General features: G+C 38.6%; 1 protein-coding gene across 1 annotated transcript in view; it reads left to right on the top strand.

Annotated features, from left to right (window-relative positions):
- thrab (thyroid hormone receptor alpha b) overlaps window positions 1–21,699 on the top strand; it is a 482,714-nt gene that overhangs the window by 166,010 nt on the left and 295,005 nt on the right. The window lies entirely within an intron of this gene.

The following is a 21,699-nucleotide window of genomic DNA, read 5'->3' as shown; positions in this document are numbered from 1 at the left end:
ATTTACACATTTCAAAGTTAATTGAAGTTTCAATGCATTTGCTGCTATGGCGTGTGCACATCTCAGATGTCCATCTCCTTAATTGATTCGCACTGCTATGATGTCCTAAGATAAGATAAGATAAGATACTCCTTTATTCGTCCCACAACGGGGAAATTCATGGAGTTACAGCAGCAAACAAGAAGGTGCACAGTTCAAGAATTTCAACAAGAATATATATAGAGAAGAAATGTCCATCAGAAACCACAGCTTGGCCATAATTCTCCTGTCAGCCACCACCTCCACAGGGTCCAGGACTGAGCTGAATCCTGTCTGCCCACAGTAGGTGAAATCCTTCCAATGTGGCGCTCCTGTCCGGTGTTAGCTCTGTTAGCATGATGCTATTCAGTATTCCCTCTGGTGCTGGGTTACCAAGGGTATGATCAGTGTCTCAGGCATGTAAACACCAGATCAGAAAATATCTTATCCCATGCAAACAGGAGGCAAGAAGTTTTAATCAGAACAACTTTAATCTGAATAGCAAATCTGGAGATGTAAACCCTAATACTGGTTAGATCTGAGTGTCATCTGCATAACAGGGGTACTTTGCACCATAAAAACAACTGAACAAATTACCAGAAGGCACCATACAGTCACTGACTGAGGCTGTGGTTGAAAAATCTTAAAATAGATCATCAGATTTAATTTAATTTTGAAATCTAGATATTGCAGTAAGGTTATATAAACATCTGAGACATGTTTGTGTTAAAATGTTGATGCTCGTTCCACCTCTAATGTGCATTCATTCAGCAGTTCAATTCTTCAACACGCATAAAAAAGCAATGAATCTGGTGTTAGAGGAGCCTCACTGAAAACGCCTGTTTCCTATCAAAGAATAAGTCCCAGGATGATCCAGAGTGACAGGAAACTAATCTGTTTCCTGCTAGAGAGCTCTTCAGATGTTATTTTTCAATCACCAACCACTGAATTGGGGATTTGGTCCGGATTTCAGAGGTGGCTGAAAACCGAATCTTCACGGTTAGACACTACGAGGGGAAATGTATTTGTTTCGGTGTTATTTGGGGGAGGAACTGTTCCTTTAAATTGGATTGCTTACAAAAGCTGTTGTTGCATAAAGTCAAGGTGGAACAGTTGTTCCATGACAGAACAGTAGTAAACAAACAGAGGGTTCTCGTTAGTGCAGTGAATCACGGTGAAGGGGGGAAACTGTTGATGCTCCAGCTCTGGGACAAACAATGAGTCGATTTTAATTCAGCGCTGTTGTTTTCTGTGCTCTGACCCTCTGCACAAAAACCCCGTCTGTAGTGTTTGTGATCGTTTCTCGCTCTGTTTACCATGATCTTGTCGCCATGGACACACAGGCACATTGTGCACATACACTGACAAACACTATGGATGCCGCATCACGGCACACAGTGCTCTGTTTTTCTGCGACGGCAGCAGGCACAAGCATCACACAGAGGCATACGTGTTGACGGGTCACTTGATCTTATGATGAAAGCTTGGCTTCAGAGAGTTCTCTGTTGCAGGACCACGATACTTTAAAAGAAACATTCCCCCTCACAGAACATTTATTTTGATCTCCTGTTTTATAACCTTCACCGTTCTCTCCTGTCGTACGCAGAAAACAGATGGTCTCTTCAGTTTTAAAGTCCTCCTTTTAGGGGGGGATAAATCACAAAGCAGCTCCTGACGCCATGTTCTTCAAATATATTTTCACATGAGCTGTCATGCTGAACAGATGAGGAACATGTAGATTTTAAAAGAGTGCAAATAAATCAAAATAACTCAGCTGTCAGCGCCGCTGCTGACTCATTTATCAACTTTTAACAGGACGTGTTCAACAATAAGTGCTCCCTGTGTTCTGTACAAGTGTAAGTGTGCAGAGGATGGACGGTCTAAGTGTTAAACTTTCTTTAAGAAACTTTTTACTGGGAAAAAAAACACGCTATTATCCTGAGGTGTTTACTGCAGCACCCAACAATGGCTGCAGACCTTCTCCCTGAAGAAAAGCAGCATGTTTACGTCTGGTATGGAGGTGTATTCAACTCTCCAAAGATTTATCCTCTTTCTTTACTAGCTAGTCTTTGTGTATTCTGCCTTATTCCTCCATATAGGCGAAGGATAAATGGTCTGCATGCAAAGGCTCGCATGACTGCACCGTTTAATAGTAGGAGCAAACAATGCAGCATACAGCACAGTAGTCAGAACATAAACAGCCCTGCTCGATTCCCTTTTATCAGGCTGTGAAATCTCTCTGCCTGCTGTTACTCGGAGGTGTCCGTTTTTCTCGATTATAGACAGACACACTCTGAAACATTATCTTCAGAGCAGCAGCTCTCTTCCACTTTTCAATTATAGCTCCATTACCAGCTCTGTGTCAACACATAAATTACTGCAATTGCACCCTGAGAGGTTATACAACCATGTTGAAAGAAAGCTTTTCTGTCTTCTGGAGATTTGAATACAGGAAAAACGAGCGTGCCCTCTGTAGCTGTCGTCTGTCGTTGAGGTGATTGTACGGTTCAGGTCACAAGTCAGCATGCAGAGTCATCACACCTCTATTTATAAATCTGTTGGTGAAATAACAGTTAAGTGTATTATCTGTGTGTGAGAGCTGCTAATTAATGTGTGGGTGAAGGGGAAAGATGAAGTGAGAGACAAAACGTCACACCAGTGTTCATTTCAGTCGCTTTAACCGCACATTCAAGCATGAAATATATACCATTAACTGTGAGGGGGGGGAAACTCGTCACCTGTCTCCAACTCGACAGGAAGCACGGACAGAAATAGTCTTTTATGGTTACGTATTCTGTAACACAGAAGTCTACAGTCATGCATACAGGAAGTTAAATCCCTCCTGACAGACTTGTCTAATGCAAGCGGCAAATATGAAGCCCATGTGGAAGTGTTATAAACTGCAGTTCATCGAGCGTCCACTTGAGGCTGGCTGCAGAAACACCGGAAACCACATACACACCCATTAAAAAAAAACGATCTTTGCAGAAGAAATAAACATGTTTACAGCCTGGTTCAAAAAACGGCTTTGGTCTACATCCAGTGGCGGTTCTAGACCAATTTTACTGGGGGGGGGGCCAGGCTGGGGCCAAGGGTGTTGTCAGAGGGGTACCATTCAACCCTGACAAAAGAGACTGAGAAGGGCGAGGACCGGCTGAGAACAAACTGGCAAAACATCAGTGCATCCCTTTATACTAGACATATATACTACTGTGTACTAGATCAACATGCAGACTGACAGCAGCTGTTTGGCTGTTTACACTCAACATGAGTCCCTTAGCGCTCTAAGCTTTTTTTATTGTATAATATTTGTTTGGTGTGGAGGGGGGGCCACAGGGGGTCCAGGTTCAGTTTTACAGGGGCACTGGCACCTGTTGGCCCCTCCCCAGAACCGCCACTGTCTGCATCGCTAATCTCTCTATCGGAACACACTGAACAGGGGGGTGAATGTTTTTCTAACGCGATGGTTCAGAAGATATTAAGATGGATTAAGGAGTTTTTGCCCAAATAAGGACATGACTGACTTGATTGACAGGTGGGAACACATAGCTGTTGGCTAGGAGGCTCAAACCCCGCCTCTTTACGTCACACTCTTTTGGATGAGTTCAGCATTTCCAATATAATAATAATAATAATGCTTTATTTATCTAGCACTTTTCAATGCAAGTAACAAAGTGTTTTACAGTGGGCAATAAAAACAATAAGAAATGCAAAGCAAAATGAAGCAGTTAAAGATAAAATGAAATAAAAGCTTAAAAACTCGACAAACTTATAAAGCAGACCCTTAAAATCAGGGCTAAAATTAAATAAGATCACACTATAAAAGTTTTCCTGTAAAAATGTGTCTTGAGTAATGACATAAAACACGGGACTGACTCTGCAAGTCTGATCTCCTCTGGCAGGCTCCCACCGACGAGTGGCTTCAAAACAGCGCTCAGGAATAGATGAGTGACGTCACGGATACTACGTCCATTATTTATACAGTCTGTGGTCTAATGCTAAGATGGCTAAACACAGGATCACTGCAGGTAAACTATATCAAACTGGTTTCTTTGTTCATGTTTAATTTTGCAGTGCATGTCATAGATGCATTTCTTGTTATCTCAAAATATTGACACATTTCAGGGCTTGACCATTTTGGTTGCAAAATGTAATCATTAGTGCAACCTCTAAATATATTCAGTAGCCATTGTGCGAGTGCAAATAAATGTTGTCGTGCAAGCTTTTTTCCCCATTTCTCTTTAAAAATTGTATTTCGAGACCTGCTATTTTGACCTTTTTTACCCTTATTTTTTCCTTTCCAGTATAAAGGTTACTGTTCAGAGTGTATGTATTCAAACATATTCAGAAAATACTTGTTTTACAGTCATATTCTAGTTTCAAGAATCCCGCACACGGTCCAACTTGCATGCAAAATATGTATTGCAATGTTTCCGTGCAAGACCTTCATCAGGCAAACATTTTGAACAGACTTGCAGAACAACTTAAAAAGGGTGTGGCTACCAGTCAGAGTCTAATCAATGTCACAACATCAGGTGGGCAAAACAATGAAAATAGAAGAAAGGGGATGAGCCTTTGACTAATGAAAACTGAAAACTGAAATATGTTTGTGTGCAATGTTTTTTTGTAAAATTAATTTTCAATCTTTTATTTCACTAATATATGTAATTAAAATAATTTAAAGCATCAAATTGACATTAAGAATATAAATAGTTTAAATAAATAAATGAAAAAAGGGTTAGGATAAAAGTTGAAGACAAAATTAAAGCTAAAAATATCAATAAAACTGAGTATATAAATAAAAAAACAAATAGTTAAAATGAATAGAATAATAAAACAACATTAAAATCAATATAATAGTAAAAAGTAAAGTTGTTAAACCCTTCATAAAAGCCCGACTGAATTTTAGTTTACGTTTAAGTGACACCTCAAATGACACCTACCCTGCAGCAGCAGTTACAAACATTCAAAATAACTATATAGAAATAATCAATCTCATTCATGATGGTCTTGTTTGCTTTTGGAGCTCATAAAGAGGCTTCAATAACAATTTTAAGTCTGTTTCATGACTGCCTGAAAACTCCTTACTGTAGCTTTAACTACGTTATTTCTAAAGGCTGATTTATACTTCTGCGTTGAATCGACGGCGTACCCTACGCCGGGGGTCCGCGTAGCTCCCGTACCTACGCCGCGGCCTACGCACGTAGCTGACGTGCACCTCCTCCAAAATGTAACTACCCGTAGAGCCGACGCGGACCTCAAGCTCTGTGATTGGTCCGCTCGGCGGCTTTGTCTTTCCCGCATTTACAGCACTTCCGGGATCCCGGACATCGGCCGCACATCGGCCGTGTATTTCATCTCCTCCTCTCTATTCTTCATGTAATCATGTCTGTATGATAAACAGCAACATGTATCAGCTGTAGATTAACATAACACGCTCTGAAACTCTGTGGAAAAGTAAACAGAGATCGTAGCGGGAACGGAAGCAGGCGGCCGGCTATCAGAGAGACCACGCTGCCCTCAGGCGTTTCGGCGGAGAATTGCTGCGCGACACGGAAACACCGACGCACAAGTATGTGGGGCTCATGTCCGCGTCAGCCCCTGCTGCGTAGGGGAGACGCAGAAGTATAGATCAGCCTTTAAATGACACCTACCCTGCAGCAGCAGTTACAAACATTCAAAATAACTATATAGAAATAGTCAATCTCATTCATGATGGTCTTGTTTGCTTTTGGAGCTCATAAGGAGGCTTCAATCTTAAGTCAGTTTCATGACTGCCTGAAAACTCCTTACTGTAGCTTTAACTAAGTCGACTAAATGTGCACAACCCTGATAGAAAGATTCAACTTATGTCATTAAAATCATTCCCCAGAGTCATGTAGCTATTTTTTTTAAACAACTGTAAAATGTGTGATAGGGCCAGACACTTTGCAAATAAAATGATTAACTTGAGCATCTCTTAAAATAGAAATAAAAAAGGAGTCTGAGTGCATACAGTATATTGTTTTATTAGCACTTCATTCTTCTCTCCAATTGTGCACAAATCCCCCTCACTGTTGTCTCTGTTCAGCTCCAGCATCTTCCTCCTCTTCCCCCCCTCCCTTCCCTCCACAGGGTGAAAACCAATTCAACAGTTATTATCTCAAGTATTCAGACACCTATTGATATGTTCAGGTAGCCAGTCCCTCTGGACGCCCACCTCCCTCCCCACACAAATGTAAAACACTGATTAGAAAACACTGCGGCAGAGTCTGCCTTTAACAGTCCACCTGCAGAACAATGCATGCTCATGCATTATTGCAGCACTCATTTCCAGAGGGAGCGTGTGAGCGTTTTAACAATGACTGGTCAATAAGTTAAAGACTTTTCCCCCTTCTCTCTCCTCTCTGCAGAACTGATGCAAACATAACAAACCCATGAACTTGTTTTAAATAATTGAGTGACTCTTTCAAGGTTTCACGTATTTTTCTATTACATCTATACGAATGCCCCAAGATATTTACCCTCCATCCACAGACCCTTTAAAAGCAAAGCGTGTTACTGTTTAGGAATATCAACTAAATGCACAGACAGAGGCCGCCGTTCATTATCAGTGCCAGCAGCGCTTTGAAGTATAGCAATCCTTTTGAAACGTTACACTCTCTGTGTGCTTTAGTTGATCCCCAGCTGCACGTCTTTTCTTCCCTTTGTTCATAATTATTTCCCCATAAGTCTCCTCTTCTCTTTTTAGCCTCCTCACACATCTCTCTTTCCTTTTTCTTTCATTTAGTGTCTCCAAACACTTCACAACTTCTTCCCAGCTCCCGAGTTGCTCACATACATCTGTGTTTTCCACGTGACCTCCCTCGCTACACATGCTGATGTCCCCTTCCTGAAAACCTCAACAGACCCTTTCCCATGCAAATCCTCCTGTCAGTCTGAGCGGACAGGGCACATCCATTCTAGGATTGCAGCCAGACCAGAATCTATCGAACGTTGACTTAGTGTCTGCAGCTTAGATCGGGTGCTGCAGTATAGGTTGAAGAGTTACACACACACACATACACACACACTTGTTCTTCTGTTTGTGTGAGGAGCAGAGAAAGAAAGCACAGGTCGATAGTCTGTCAGGAGAGAATTCAAAGAGTAATGAGGGAAAGTGTGTTTGAAGGCCATTATTTTGTGACCATTCAAGCTCAGACGCTCAGCAACACAGCATCCCAGCATCCCAGCATCCCAGCCTCCACCAGAGCTTTCTTACTGTATCATTTAAAGTCTCATGTATAAGTAGAGCTTCAGTGAGTTAGAAATCTTTCCTCCAAGTTTGGAGAGCCTCTCTGATACCGGGTCTATGAATGAGCATGATCAAGCTCTGATATTTGTTGCCAAAGTTACACAGTTCATTCCAGGCATGAATCAAAAGGAGTGACAAAAAGCAGCTATTATGGCTTTTAAATTTTGGACCCCTGTGGGTGGAGAATGTTCACCCTGGTTCTCTTATTGTAGCTATAAGAGTTAAACGGACGCTCTAAAGGGACAAGGAGAAAACATTTTAAGGTCGAGGCTGAGGATATTTCCAGAGATCCTGGGAAACTTTTGCAAGAACTTGCAAATGTTTTTCATTCAGGTGAATTCTTACTTAAGGTCAAAGGTACTGGGAGTGTATTCCCAGGTCAATTACTCATCAGCATAGCGTCGTTTTTACTAAACTGACACCTCTTATCAGTCATCATAAGTTAGACGACAAGGTTACAGCGGCTGCCATGCACATTTGGGCATGTCATGATTGCCAGGGATCATCTACAGATTACTTCATAGAAAGTTGGTCTAAGCTTTCTTATTCTACAGCAAATACTTGACCCAGGAAGGCCAGAACTCTGAATTTACTTCTGAGCATTGGGATATGAATTAGGAATTAATCTGAATGAAAAATGTTTGCAAAATCTTGCAAAAGCTTCTTTGAATCTCAAGAAAGTTTCTCAGGATCAAAGAGACTCAGTCAAATTAAATGTGGGCTCTTTTTCATTTCATTTTCTTTGATGGCAAGTGTCAGAGTAAGTGGCTACAATCTTCTTACCTATCCCTTACTACTGACAACAAAATTTTGGCTTTAGCCAGTAGTTCAGCTTCCTCCTCTGAGTCCGACTCAAACATTCTGCACAGAGATGCATGAAGCTGATTGTCATACGTTGCTTGTTGTGTGTGGAGTCGAGCACACTGTGATAGGCCACGCCTCCAAGGCGCTGAGAGCAAACTGAACTTTTGAACACCTTGATAAGTTTCTGTTTGAAAGTAAGTTTTTGAGTGTTTATCTTCACTCTGATTTCTGTGGATGCCAAAAAAAGTCCCTGAATCTTGTTTATAAAGTTTTTCACTTTGTCCAGCCAAATCTCCAGCAGCTGTATGACATAACAACAATCAGACTTTTCCCCGCAGCCCGGACTCGTATTGTACCCTCAGCATTAAAAAAAGCAGCGCTGCATAAATGTTTGTCCTGCTGGATGTAAATATTCTGGTCAGGTCTGAACCCAGGAGGCCCAGAGAGACAGCAGAACTGCATCTCCATGTCTCACAGCCATGATTCCATATGTTGCCTGTTAAAAACCCCCGATGTTCACGCTTGGTGGATGTTCCTGACATGTAATGAGCTAAACTTCATGGTCGAGCAGCGGGGTTTGGCAGCTGGCTGGACATAAACAAGCTGTAATGCTGCAAACATTCAAACACAAATAGGTTTCCATGCCAAAGTCTGATCACACAGAGAGAGTACCTCTCACTCATCGTCCGTCTGTCTGCTCCACACATGCTGGGTGATCACTGCTGCTGTCAGTATCACCACTGTTGTGTACGATGGAGTGATAGATGAAGATAACATGCAGTGATGCTTGGTGTACATGTATCATTTCACCACCTTGCTGGTCTATAAATGGATTTAAGCAGAAGAATTATGCTGGTTAATGTTTCATGGGATCTGTCAGCAGGTGGTCTTGACCTCCTGCAGGGTTTCTGTAGCTGCACTTAGTTTGTAGGCTCAGACCTCAGGACTTGAAACCAAAGCCTCACATGCAAAGTCTCTTATCTGACTACTGGGAGTCCGACTGAATGTTACCGTAAGCTCATTATTTCTTTGAAGATCCTAAAGTTTGAGAAACTTTTAACTCCACTCAACTCATCTTTACTTATATATATAACCTCTCATCCTTCAAGCATGCAGCCCGAAGTGCTTCACAAAAGAACAAAGACAGAAAACAACAGTAATAGATAAAATTATACAAGGCTAAAACAGGAGGAAAGTAATATGAAATACTAAAAAAAATATAATAAAACTTTTAAAATAAAATCATTACAATAAAATCAATAAAATAACATTTACATTTTTTTAAATAAAACAAGATCATAACAATAAAATAAATAAAATAATGTTTAAGAAAAAATTAAACAAGATCATTAAAATAAAATCAATAAAATTAAATCAGAAAAAATAAATCATTACAATATAATCAATAAAATAAAACCATAGAAATAAATTTAAATCATTACAATAAAGTAAATAAAATTAAATAATTATGATAAAATTAAATAAAGTCATCAGGATAAAATCAATTAAATAAATCAGAAAGTAAAATTTTAATTAATTTAATTTGTAATTTATTTGTTAAAGGATAGCCCCTTGAGATGCAGCAAAATGAAATCAATTCAATACAATTAATAATAAAACCAGAAAAAATAAAATAAGTCCAATAAAATCAATAAAATCAAATCAGATAAAATAAAATGAAATAAAAATAAAATAAGATAGAATAAGAAAATTAATAAAAACTATGTTAAAACAATGGTAATAATAGTTATAATGCACACACTCCAATCCAATGTGTATCACAAGGACTCTATTTGCTATGCAATGCAATGTATGCTGGGATACATAGCAATGCGCAAAAAGCTGGATATGCCACTTTTAACAGCTTTTCTCCCTCATTCAGTCATAATTAAGCATTGGTAGGAAACAGTGGTGTAGTGTTAAGTGAATAGACCTGGTGGAGAGCTGGTTTGATTGAAAAGACTCCTCAATCCAAGAAAAGAAGTGACAGAGTATCAGAGTTACTGTATGCAAGCTGAGCTAGCAGGATAGCAAACCAATGTCCCGATTGCAACCTATATTCCAGGTTTGACACATCAATTGTTCCATGTTATATCAGTATCCTGTGCATTGGTGTCCCCCAACACCAGAGCATACTATTGCTCTTTGCTGTGTTGGTCATTTACCTCACGAAGACCCAGTTTTGTTATTTCCCTTTTTCACTGTGATGAAACTCACTGGCACCAGAACTCACAGTGTGCAGATATCTTCATCCTTCATAAATGAGCTTTCTCAGTATATCCAGAAGTCTGTGAATGCGTCTGAATCAAATGGTAATACGAAGTGAAGAAATGCACCTGAACATGTCAGAAGAAGCATCAGTTTCCTGAGTAAATCAGCCCTGTACTTTGAATCAGCCTCATTGCTTTATATGTAGTTTGAGATTACACTCAATGAAGTGTAGAACAAAGTGGAGTCTGAAGACAGCATTTATATGATGAATTATTCAGTCCAGTGGTTAGTTCAAGGAGGCAACCTTGAACCCGAGTTCATATGCATAAATGAAAGCGGAGAAGGGAATGTTTTTCTGCCGCAGAGAAATAGAAAGTCGTGTAGACCGTCGTCTCCAGAGTGACCGGACTGTTTTCATGTATTTGGGAGGTAATTTGATTGTTGTCGAGAGGCGTCTCAGATAATCATCACTGCTGTATTTTCTACAACATGATGAGGACTCTTACCTGCAGCAGCTTGTGCTTGACTGCCTCCTAAATCCTGCAGACCTAAGATCTGGTTCAAATACTGAAATATTTTGATTCAAATTTTCAACTTCAATGTTCAATACAATCAACCAAATTGCCATTTTTTCTTATTGTATACCCCAAAACCCTGAAATTTGGAAATACCCTCCAAATATTTGGGAAAAGCAACAACATCAACCATCAAAACAATAATATGAGGCTGTTCTTTTGCCTCAGGAGAAGACAAGAAAAGAAAATCAGTTTTAAAATATCTGTTTATGTGTGGACACAGCCTGAAGTGGTACATCTTATCAAGTTCTGTTTTTGGCATGGCCTACAGCGACACTTTGGCACCATCTACCATGATAGACTGCTAATCAATAAGTGCCTTGTCTCCACCTTAAACTGTGATGTAGTCTCTGTGAAGTCGCCATGGAGTTCAGAAGCAGGGCCCAACGATGGTGGTCGCCATATTGGAAATGCTGATTCAGGTGCGCTGATGGCCTAGCGGTCTAGACGCCCCACGTATCGAGGCTACAGTCCTCGTCGCAGAGGTCGCCGGTTCAACTCCTGGCCATTTGACCATTTGCTGCATTTCCTCCCTCACTCTCTACTCCCCACATTTCCTGTCTCACTTCTCACTAAAGGCAAAAATGCCAAAAAAAACACAACTTTAAAAAAAAAAAGGAAGTGCTGATTGGAGAGTGAGTGAAGACTTTCACTCCACCTTGCAAGAGGCAAAGAGGTGGAGTTGAGATGGGCTGTTATCTTCCTGGCTAGCAGATAGCCATGTGCCAGTGAGGTCAGCTGTTCCCCTGATTATGCTTAATTATGCAAAACCAAGCGGCAACCTCTGGCCGCGAGAATGGAAGCCAATGTGGAAGTGTTAAAAACTGCAGTTCCTTGAGTGTCCACTTGAGGGTGGCTCTGGAAGTACTGGAAACCACATACACACCCATTCAAAAATAACAATCTTTACAGCAGAAATAAACATGTTCACAGCCTGGTTCAAAAAACAGTTTAGGTCTGAATATCTCATTTCTCCATCGGCACACATTGTACGGGGGTGATTTTTTTTTATAACTTGTTATTTTTCAAAGATATTAAACTTACAAGTTTTGCCCATATAAGGGCATGGCTGACTTGATTGACAGGGGGGGCACCTGTAGCTGTTAGCGAAGAGGCTCAAAGCCCGCCTCTTTACCTCACACTAGCTCCACAGACGTTAGGTTGAGTTCAGCATTTCCATTATGGCGCCCGCCGATGATTGGCTTCAGGCACAGACAGGTGACATCAGAGATACTACATCCATTAATTATACAGCCTATGTGCAAAACTCATAACCTTAATCAAGCTGTACACATGTTTAAATTAGCTCTAAAGATGGGCTTTTTAATATGGGATCCAATGGGGATTCCTTGGCTTTTGAAGTCAGCCTCAAGTGGACACTTGAGGAACTGCAGTTTTTTGTACTCATTCATCAACATTTAAAGGTGACATATCACGCTTTTTTCATCAACATATATTGGTCTAAGAGGTCCCCAAAACATGTCTTTAAAGTTTATGCTCAAAAAAAACACTTTGAAATCAGATTTTGGTCTGCCTGAAAAACCTCTTCTTCAGTCCTCCTCAGAACACTCTGTTTTCTCTCTGACCACGCCCCTTCAGGAAGTGGGTGTGGCCTCGGCTGTCCAGCACGTTGATCTAATGTTTACATGTTGGCTGAATATACACGGCTGCTCAGAGATCACGTTACTTCAACCCTCTGAATCTGATCCAGAATCTGATCCTGACGGAGAGGCGCCTGTAGCAGGACCTTTCTGAAGGATTGGTCACAGATTTAGTGTTTCTTGTTGTTTTATTTGTCAGTATGTAGACGTGTGTCTTGGTACACAGCTACAGCTACGACTTGTAGCTATGTAGCTATGTGGCTATGCTAATTAGCGCTAGCACTTATCCATGACAAATAAAAATCATCCACTAGATCTTCAAATCTGCAGACGTGGGGAGTAAAACCGACCTTTGCCAGAAAGGCAGCAGGACCTTTCTGAAGGATTGGTCACAGATTCTGTGTTTCTTGTTGTTTTATTTGTCAGTATGTCGACGTGTGTCTTGGGACACAGCTACCAACATGTAGCTATGTAGCTATGCTAACTAGCGCTAGCACTTATCTATGGTAAATAAAAATCATCCACTAGATCTTCAAATCTGCAGACGTGGGGAGTAAAACCGACCTTTGTGTTTATTAAGACAGCCTACAACTAGCATGCCTCCCTCCTAAGCTCCTTGTTAGCACACATTTGTGCAGGTAATGAAAAACGGAGGAGGGGATTCAGTATTATTAAAGTCTATGGGCTGAACAAGCTCTGAGCTCTGACTCCGTGACAGACCGGATATTGTTGTTACATAACAAAAACACGGAAGTCTGAAACGGCTCGTTTCACCCACATTTACAGAAAGGTGGAGAAATCAGAACAGGGGCAGAATGGATTTTTTTCATTCTCGGGGGGTTTGTAGACAGGGACACATATTTCAGGTAGAGAACCATTAAAAAGTCCATTTTGCATGATATGTCACCTTTAAGGTCTTCACCTTTGCTCTGTAAGTAGTAAAGCTTTTCTACTCAGCGCCCCCTGCAGGCCTGGAGTAATTCTACTGTGATGACTGGATTAGCAGTGTCTATCTTTTGTGCGTCTCAGGCTGCACGTGTCTCGTGTTTAAGGTTAGTACACGTCCCTGTCACACTGGGTCCTGCTAATAACCGCTAAACAAGCTACGCCTCCATGATGGAATGAGGCTCTTGGCGCTGTGCATTTCAAAGGGTTCCCCTCGTGACCGTCCGTATCCATTCAGTGTGCGCTCCACAGGGATTTCGCCCCCCCACATTTCCTCCCCGTCACTGCAAAAACCAGAGGAAATCAGTCTGTGCCGGTGCTGAGCTGCAGCCATAATGAGATTTGAGGGACATCAAAGTGCCTCTCCTTTGAGGAGGAAAAATAGATGGGATGAAAAATAGGCCTGAAATGCAAATGTCCCACTGCGATGATGAACATGAGTCAGCTTCCTCCGGAGCGCGGCACAAAGGGATGAAACAGGCGCGGACAGCTGAGGAGTTTGCTAAATGAGTTTGGGGATATGTTTCAAAGATAAGCTGTTTGTGTCTAAAGCTAGATATAAATCTTGTTGTGATGAAAGGCTGCAGGGGGGGGCTGCAGTCAAAGAAGGGACAACACACACAAGGAAACCAAACACTGAAAAAATAGACAGCACAGTGATATCAGACTCTTCACCGAGCAGGAGTGACTCCAGTTTTGATTTCTGATCACTGTACCTGGTTAACAGGATTACAGGGGTCATCAGCAAACTTTCAGGTTGACACCCCAACGCTCTCGTAACCGTGACTCCAGCTGAACCGGAGCTCCGCTGCCATGGTAGCATGAAGAATATCACTCAGACAGATTGTTGAATCCCCGGACAATAAGAGGACTGTAATTTAGTGAGCACAATGCAGCCTATAATCAGTGTAATTTGCACCTTATTAAAGACTCAATGGATGTTTGGACGAATAATGCAGCTTCTCTTAAATGTTCCTGTTCCTGTGTTGTCTCCTGGCTGCTACATATTCTGTTTTAATGTTACTAAACTGGTTTAAAATTTGTTGTGCTGTCAGAATAATCACAGCCTGGATTGTGATCACTGTCATTTTCTGATTGAATGAAACTCTGAAGATGTTTATGTGACACCAGAGCTCTGGGTTTTGGACCAAACTCTTGCTCTTTGGTTCATTTTGAAGCAATAAAATAATTTTGTTAAGGTTAGGGGAAAGAATCAGTGTACAAGTCACTGCAGGTTTTTATTAATAAATCAAAGCAGCACACAAAATTGAATGATGCTGTATCATCCCAAGAGGAAGGGGATTGAAAGATTGCCTTTATTTTGACCAAGTTATTATTTAATTAATAATTAATAATTAATTTAATTGGTAACAACATTGGTGCTTTTAAACATAAAGTTTGAGTACAGTCGTTGCTCCTTCAGATCAAAAGGAGTCAGTTGAGGTGGTAAAGCCGCATCTCCTTACACGGGACTTCCACCAGATCCATGTCCGGTTCGTCTCTGATCCGCTAGGGTCTGGCTCCATGCTCTCTCATCCGTCAACACCCACCGGTTGCATTTTCGGAATGCAGCACGAATCAGGACCGCCGGGCAGCTGGAGTCATGTGACCGAGGTTTTCCCACTGTAAATATTGAATCAAGGATTCTCCTCCTCCTCCTCTCCTCATCCATGTTGTCTTTCCTCTGAAAACCTCTGACCTGTTGACTCCAGGCCTGGCTCCACTCATCATGACGTTTTATTCTGAAAATTAACCGGATGTTTTCATTTTGTTTTGGTGAAACCTGACTTCCTGTCCCGCTCCATCTGCTCTGTTGAGTTGATTGTGTCGTGCTCCGGCATCCGGCAACAAATAGAAGTCTTGTGTATCTGATCTGGAGGGCTCCGACCTGCTGGATCAGAGACGCAGCCGGAACGCAACGGAGTGGATCCAGTGGAAGTTAACACATTGACTAGAATAGAAACCTATCAGATCCAATGCCGTGATGGATCGGAGACAGCCCGGACACGGATCTGGTGGAATTTGGCCATTAGAGTCGCACCAGGCTCGTCCACCTGGGAGAAAACGCTGGGGTGTCATTTCACATCTTAGCCTCAAGATGTCTTTAATATTACCTTCCTTTGCAGCTTATATCTACAAGTCTTTAAATATTTGTAAGGATATCTATTAATATAAATATATATTTAATATATTTCTAATTTTCCTTTTCTTTTCTGTTTTATCATATTTGTCATTTTATTTGTGTTCTTTTATGCCTGTCTGAAAGTCTCCAGTCTCTTTTAATTTTTTAATGTAAAGCACATTGAGTTGCCCTCGTGTATGAAATGCACTATACAAATAAAGCTGCCTTGCCTTGCCTTGCCTTGCCTATTAATGACACCAGCATGATACTTTTTCAGTACAGTACTAGAGTACAGTACAGTCCTGGATCCGGTATTAATAACAAAGATTGACAAAAGAGGATCCAAAGAGGATCAGCTTAAAGAATAAAGGGGGTGTATTTGAGAAAACATGGTAACAGTTTATGGACCTCTGAACGATCACTCAGCAAAGCCTGGAGTTCTCTGGCCTTATGAACTGTGACAAAAGGGAGACCTAATTTACTTATCCTTTTATTTATTCTTTTTATTAAGTTATAATTTCCTTCTTGGGGCGCTGATGGCCTAGTGGTCTAAGTGCCCCACTTATAGAGGCTACAGTCAATGTCTCAGAGGTCAAAATTTGACTCCTGGCCATCTTCCCCCCTCTCTACTCCCCACATTTCCTGTCTCTTTTCAGCTGTCCTACCATAAAGGCAAAAAAGCCCCAAAAATATAACAAAAAAAAAAAGTTAGAATTTTCTTTAACTTAATTTGGCTTTCAGGATTGTTTTTTGTTTTTGTTTTATATGCATACTTCTCCTTTATTTCCTCTTACTAAGCCTGTATTCTTAAATTATTATTTTTTTTCTTTTAGGGAGACTAAATGTCTGTAGAATGTTAAATGTTATATGTTAAAAAAAACGTTTTTAAATATTTTTTAAAAAGAGAGATATCAATGGTTAATGTAGGTCTCCTGTTTAGATCAGAAAATACAGTAGAAAAATAAAATAAATAAATAAAAATGTTTAAAAAAAATAACCAACATGGGCAAGATAACATTGGTTTAAAAGTTTAACTTTGGATTAATTGCTCTGCCTTACAAAATATGATGGCTATATAATTCATTATTAATCAATAAAATGTAGTCCAGCAATCAGTGATGATATAAACACATTATTAAATGTCAGACAGGTGATCAATGATTTATTAATAGAACTGTAATCAAAACAGACTTTGCAAATTGCTTCACAATAAAAGATGAAGAGATCATTAACTCAGTCAAATCAAATCATCAAATCAACTCATCTCTGGAGAAGAAATGAAGCAAACTGATATAAAATATCAAATAGACTGAAACTGTCTCACTAACCAAACTGTTCTTTTTAAACCTCCTCTTCCTCTCCTCTTCATCTCCATCATATATCCCCTTAAAGGTTTTAAAGATGCTCTTCTTTAGAGCATGTGCGGCTCCCTCCGTCTCCTCCACACATCCTGATGACTTTAACACCAGTGTAGAAGCGGGAAGTGGTGCATGCACGGTTTATGTAGGCATGCATTTCTTATAAATCTGACCCCAGGTGGTCTCCCCGCTGATCCCTGAGCTCTCCTCCCATCGATTAACAAGTCAACCACGCACTGCAGCTTCTTTTAAATCATAGAAAAAGACTTTATTTCAAAGAGGAGTAAATGCTGTGCTTTCACTCTGCTCCAAGTGAGCGCCCACTTCTTTATTTCCTAACCAATGCACTACTGATTCCACTAGTTCCTTATGTTTTTACTGTAGATAAAACGGCTTTGAGTCCTTGCTCCTGCACACCACATTAACCTGCACACATGCTTACACTTCAATCACTTCTTGAAGGATAAAAAAAGGAGAAGAGGTTGCACCAGCTGCATGAGTAATGAGGTGTTTCCTCACAGCACTTTGAATGAAGTTTGACTGCTATCATTAATATTCTATTCAGATTTTTTAAGGCAGCATTATAAGGTCAGTTGTGCTCTAACGGCTGAAACACTGGTGGTGTAAATGTAATGGATCAGGAGGTGTGTGTTTTCAAAAGTTAGCTTTGGTCAAACAAACTCACATCCCCAATATATGAGGATTTATTTTCTTATTTGAACAAAGTTTATTTACAATACAACAACAATAATTCACAGTGATGACACATACTGATTAATAGAAACCCCATACCTCAATACAGTAGTAACATTTAGAGGGATTACGACTTAATATCAAAAGATAAACAATATGTATAAAAGTATAAAGTATAAAGAAGTATAAAAAATAAAGTAAAATAAATATAGTAAATACATAAAGTAAAATACACAAGTAAATTAATTCAAACTGAATTAAATAAAGTAAAATAAATAAAGCAAATACATGAAGTAAAATCAATAAGTAAATTAATTCAAATTGAATGAAATAAATACATAAAATAAATAAAGTAAAATAAATACATAAAATAAATAAAGTAAAATAAATACATAAAATAAATAAAGTAAAATAAATACATAAAAATACGTTAAATAAAAAAGATGAATGAAATAAAGTAAAAATAAAAACATAAAACATATCAAATTAAATAGATAAAATAAGAAAATAAAGTAAAATAAAAACTAAAGTAAAATAAAAACATAAAAAAGAAAATAAAACAAACACAAAATAAATAAAGTTGAATACATTAATTAAAAAATAAAGTAAAATAAAAACATAAAATAATAAAGTCAACTAAAAACACAAAATAAATACAGTAGAAGAGATTAATAAAAAAATGAAGTAAATAAGAAAATAAGAAAATTAAAGTAAAATAAAAACTTAAAGTAATTAATTAAAATAGATAAATAAAATAAATAAAGTAAAATAAATACATAAAAATATGTTAAATAAAATAGATGAATAAAATAAAGTAAAAATAAAAACATAAAACATATCAAATTAAATAGATAAATAAAGTAAAATGAATAAAAAACAATAAGAAAAATAAGTAAAATAAGAAAATAAAGTAAAATAAAAAATAAAGTAAAATAAAAACATAAAAAAGAAAATAAAACAAACACAAAATAAATAAAGTTGAATACATTAATTAAAAAATAAAGTAAAATAAAAACATAAAATAATAAAGTAAACTAAAAACACAAAATAAATACAGTAGAAGAGATTAATTAAAAAAATGAAGTAAATAAGAAAATAAGAAAATAAAGTAAAATAAAAACTTAAAGTAATTAATTAAAATAGATAAATAAAAAAGAAAGTAAAATTCAATTAGTTGAATTAATGAATTCAAATAAAGAGGGGATCAGCAGCATAATCCAAAGAGGCATCTTAAAGGTCTTTCAGGTTGTTTGTTTCAGATGCCTTTTGTTACTTGCATTGACATTAAATGTTACAAATGAACAAAATGATCAGAGCTCAAAACATCAACAATCCTGTTTTCCTTTTCAACACAAGCTTTTCAGTCATATTTAGTCATTTTGAACTTCAGTGCTGAGTTCTGTAGACAGTTGAAATGATAGAGAAGCACCCGCCTGTAGCAACACGGTTCAAACTGAAAGAAGTAGTGAGCAGTAAGTTTGCAGTGTGAGTATCACTGTGAGAAGAAACACAGTCTGCAGCCTGCAGGTGGGTTTACAGAGTGGTTTTTGGTTAAATGGTTTGGCCTCCTTTTACACTCTGGGTCTCAGTACACTCTTGCTTCTTCTCCCCGTAAGCTCTCAGTCTGTTGTTTTGGAGCTGCATTGTGAGGGGTAAAATGTTCAGATTCTTCTCCCTCAAACCAACAAATGCAACAATAATAAAGGAAGGCATGAGAATAATAACTGATGGTATCACGGTGAGGGAAATCCTGCGCGGTGGGCAGATACAAACTTTGAGATTTAAACTGATAATGTAGAGCTACATGATGTCCTAGCTGCTTTATTTACACACCCACATGCTTCAGACTCATGTTGAGATGACTTTGAGATAGATTACTTTGTGTTGAATTAACTAAAGCTGCAGCTCTGAACACAAGAAGAACCTTAGATACTGCTCTTCCCTATGAATGCATCTATCCTCTGTGACTACATGCTTTTTAAATGTTGCATTAGCAGTGACTCAATACAGACGTAAGTGCAGGAGAGTAAACACTGATGAGTGATGCTGAAACCTGGGAGACGAAATTAAAAATATGAACACTCTTACACTCTGCATGTTTCCTGTGAATCACCTGTGTGGGTTAATGCACTTTAATTACAAACAATAAAAACCACAGCAAACAATAAAAACCTGCTTAATAGAGGGAGCATCACAAATGATGAATACATTGGTTTATAATTGGTTTAAACAGTAAGCATAAATAATGTAAAAAATAGGGTGGAAGTCTTTTTATGGAAAAACATCAATCTTTAAAAGTTATAGAGCCTCGTAGAATCCTTTGCAATTTACTTTCCATAAAATGAAGTAAGGGGTGATGTAAAGAGAGCATTGGTTATGCTAATCAGAGCCCTGACAGGATGAGCAAGACGTCAACATGAAGCCCAGCTTATTACCAACCTGAGCTGTAGATAAGTTGACTGAAAATATTAACCTTAAGATAATTTTATTGGTTTAAAAATTAGTTTTTTATACAGCAGAAAACAAAAAGTCCCTTACTGATTCCACGGTCGGTAATGTTTCCATGGCTGATCAGTCTTCTTGTGGCACAGATTAACATCAAACTGGACATTTGAGTTCACAGTCAAGTTAAAACATGAAGCCTGTTTATTTGTTGTAATTCACTTTAAACTGATTTCCATTGAAGGTAACGTTAGATGAGGTGAACAGAACTTCTGCAGGAATCTTTAGAATAATATTTCAACTTTGAACTTTGCTGCTCTATTCACTACCTCTCATGATTTATGTTCCATTCCATTCTGCTTTGATCTATTCTGTTCCATTCTGTTCAGTTTTGATCTAGTATGTTCCTTTCCATTGTGTTTTGATCTAGTCTGTTCTATTCCATTCTGTTTTGATCTATTCTGTTCCATTTTGTTCTGTTTTGATGAATTATGTTCTGCGTTGATCTATATTGTTCCATTCCGCTCTGCTTTGATCTATCATGTTCCGTTCCATCCTGCTGTGATCTATTCTGTTCCATTCTGTTCAGTTTTGATCTATTCTGATCCATTTCATTGTGCTTTGATCTATCCTGTTCCATTCCATTCTGCTTTTATCTATTTTGTTCCATTCCGTTCTGCTTTGATCTATTCTGTTCCATTCTGATCTCTTCTGCTTTGATCTTTTATGTTCCATTACGCTCTGCTTTGATCAATTCTGTTCCATTTTGTTCTTTTTGATACATCTTGTTGTATTCCGTTCTGCTTTGATCTATTCTGTTCCATTATGTTCTGCGTTGAGCTGTTCTGTTCCATTCTTTCTGCTTTGATCTATTCTGTTTCATTCCCTTCTGCTTTGATCTGTTCTGATCCATTCCATTGTGTTTTGATCTATTCTGCTCTGTTCCATTCTGCGTTGATCTATCCTGTTCCATTTTGTTCTTTTCTGCTTTGATCTTTTATGTATCATTCAGTTCTGCTTTGATCAATTCTGTTCCATTCTGTTCTCTTCTGCTTTGATCTTTTATGTTCCATTCCGTTCTGCTTTGATCAATTCTGTTCCATTTTGTTCTTTTTTTGATACATCTTGTTGTATTCCGTTCTGCTTTGATCTATTCTGTTCCATTCTGTTCTGCGTTGAACTGTTCTGTTCCATTCTTTCTGCTTTGATCTATGCTGTTTCATTCCCTTCTGCTTTGATCTATTCTGATCCATTTCATTGTGTTTTGATCTATTCTGCTCTGTTCCATTCTGCATTGATCTATCCTGTTCCATTCCATTCTGCTTTGATCTATTTTGTTCTATTCCGTTCTGCTTTGATCATTTCTGTTCCATTCTGTTCTCTTCTGCTTTGATCTTTTATGTTCCATTCCGTTCTGCTTTGATCATTTCTGTTCCATTTTGTTCTTTTTGATACATATTGTTGTATTCTGTTCTGCTTTGATCTATTCTGTTTCATTCCCTTCTGCTTTGATCTATTCTGATCCATTTCATTGTGTTTTGATCTATTCTGCTCTGTTCCATTCTGCACTGATCTATCCTGTTCCATTCCATTCTGCTTTTATCTATTCTGTTCCATTTTGTTCTTTTCTGCTTTGATCTTTTATGTTCCATTCTGT

The sequence above is a fragment of the Notolabrus celidotus genome, chromosome 18 (assembly GCF_009762535.1).
Source record: "Notolabrus celidotus isolate fNotCel1 chromosome 18, fNotCel1.pri, whole genome shotgun sequence".
NCBI lineage: Eukaryota > Metazoa > Chordata > Actinopteri > Labriformes > Labridae > Notolabrus > Notolabrus celidotus.
The sequence above is the reverse complement of the archived record's forward strand: the minus strand, read 5'-3'. Positions and strand labels throughout refer to the sequence as shown.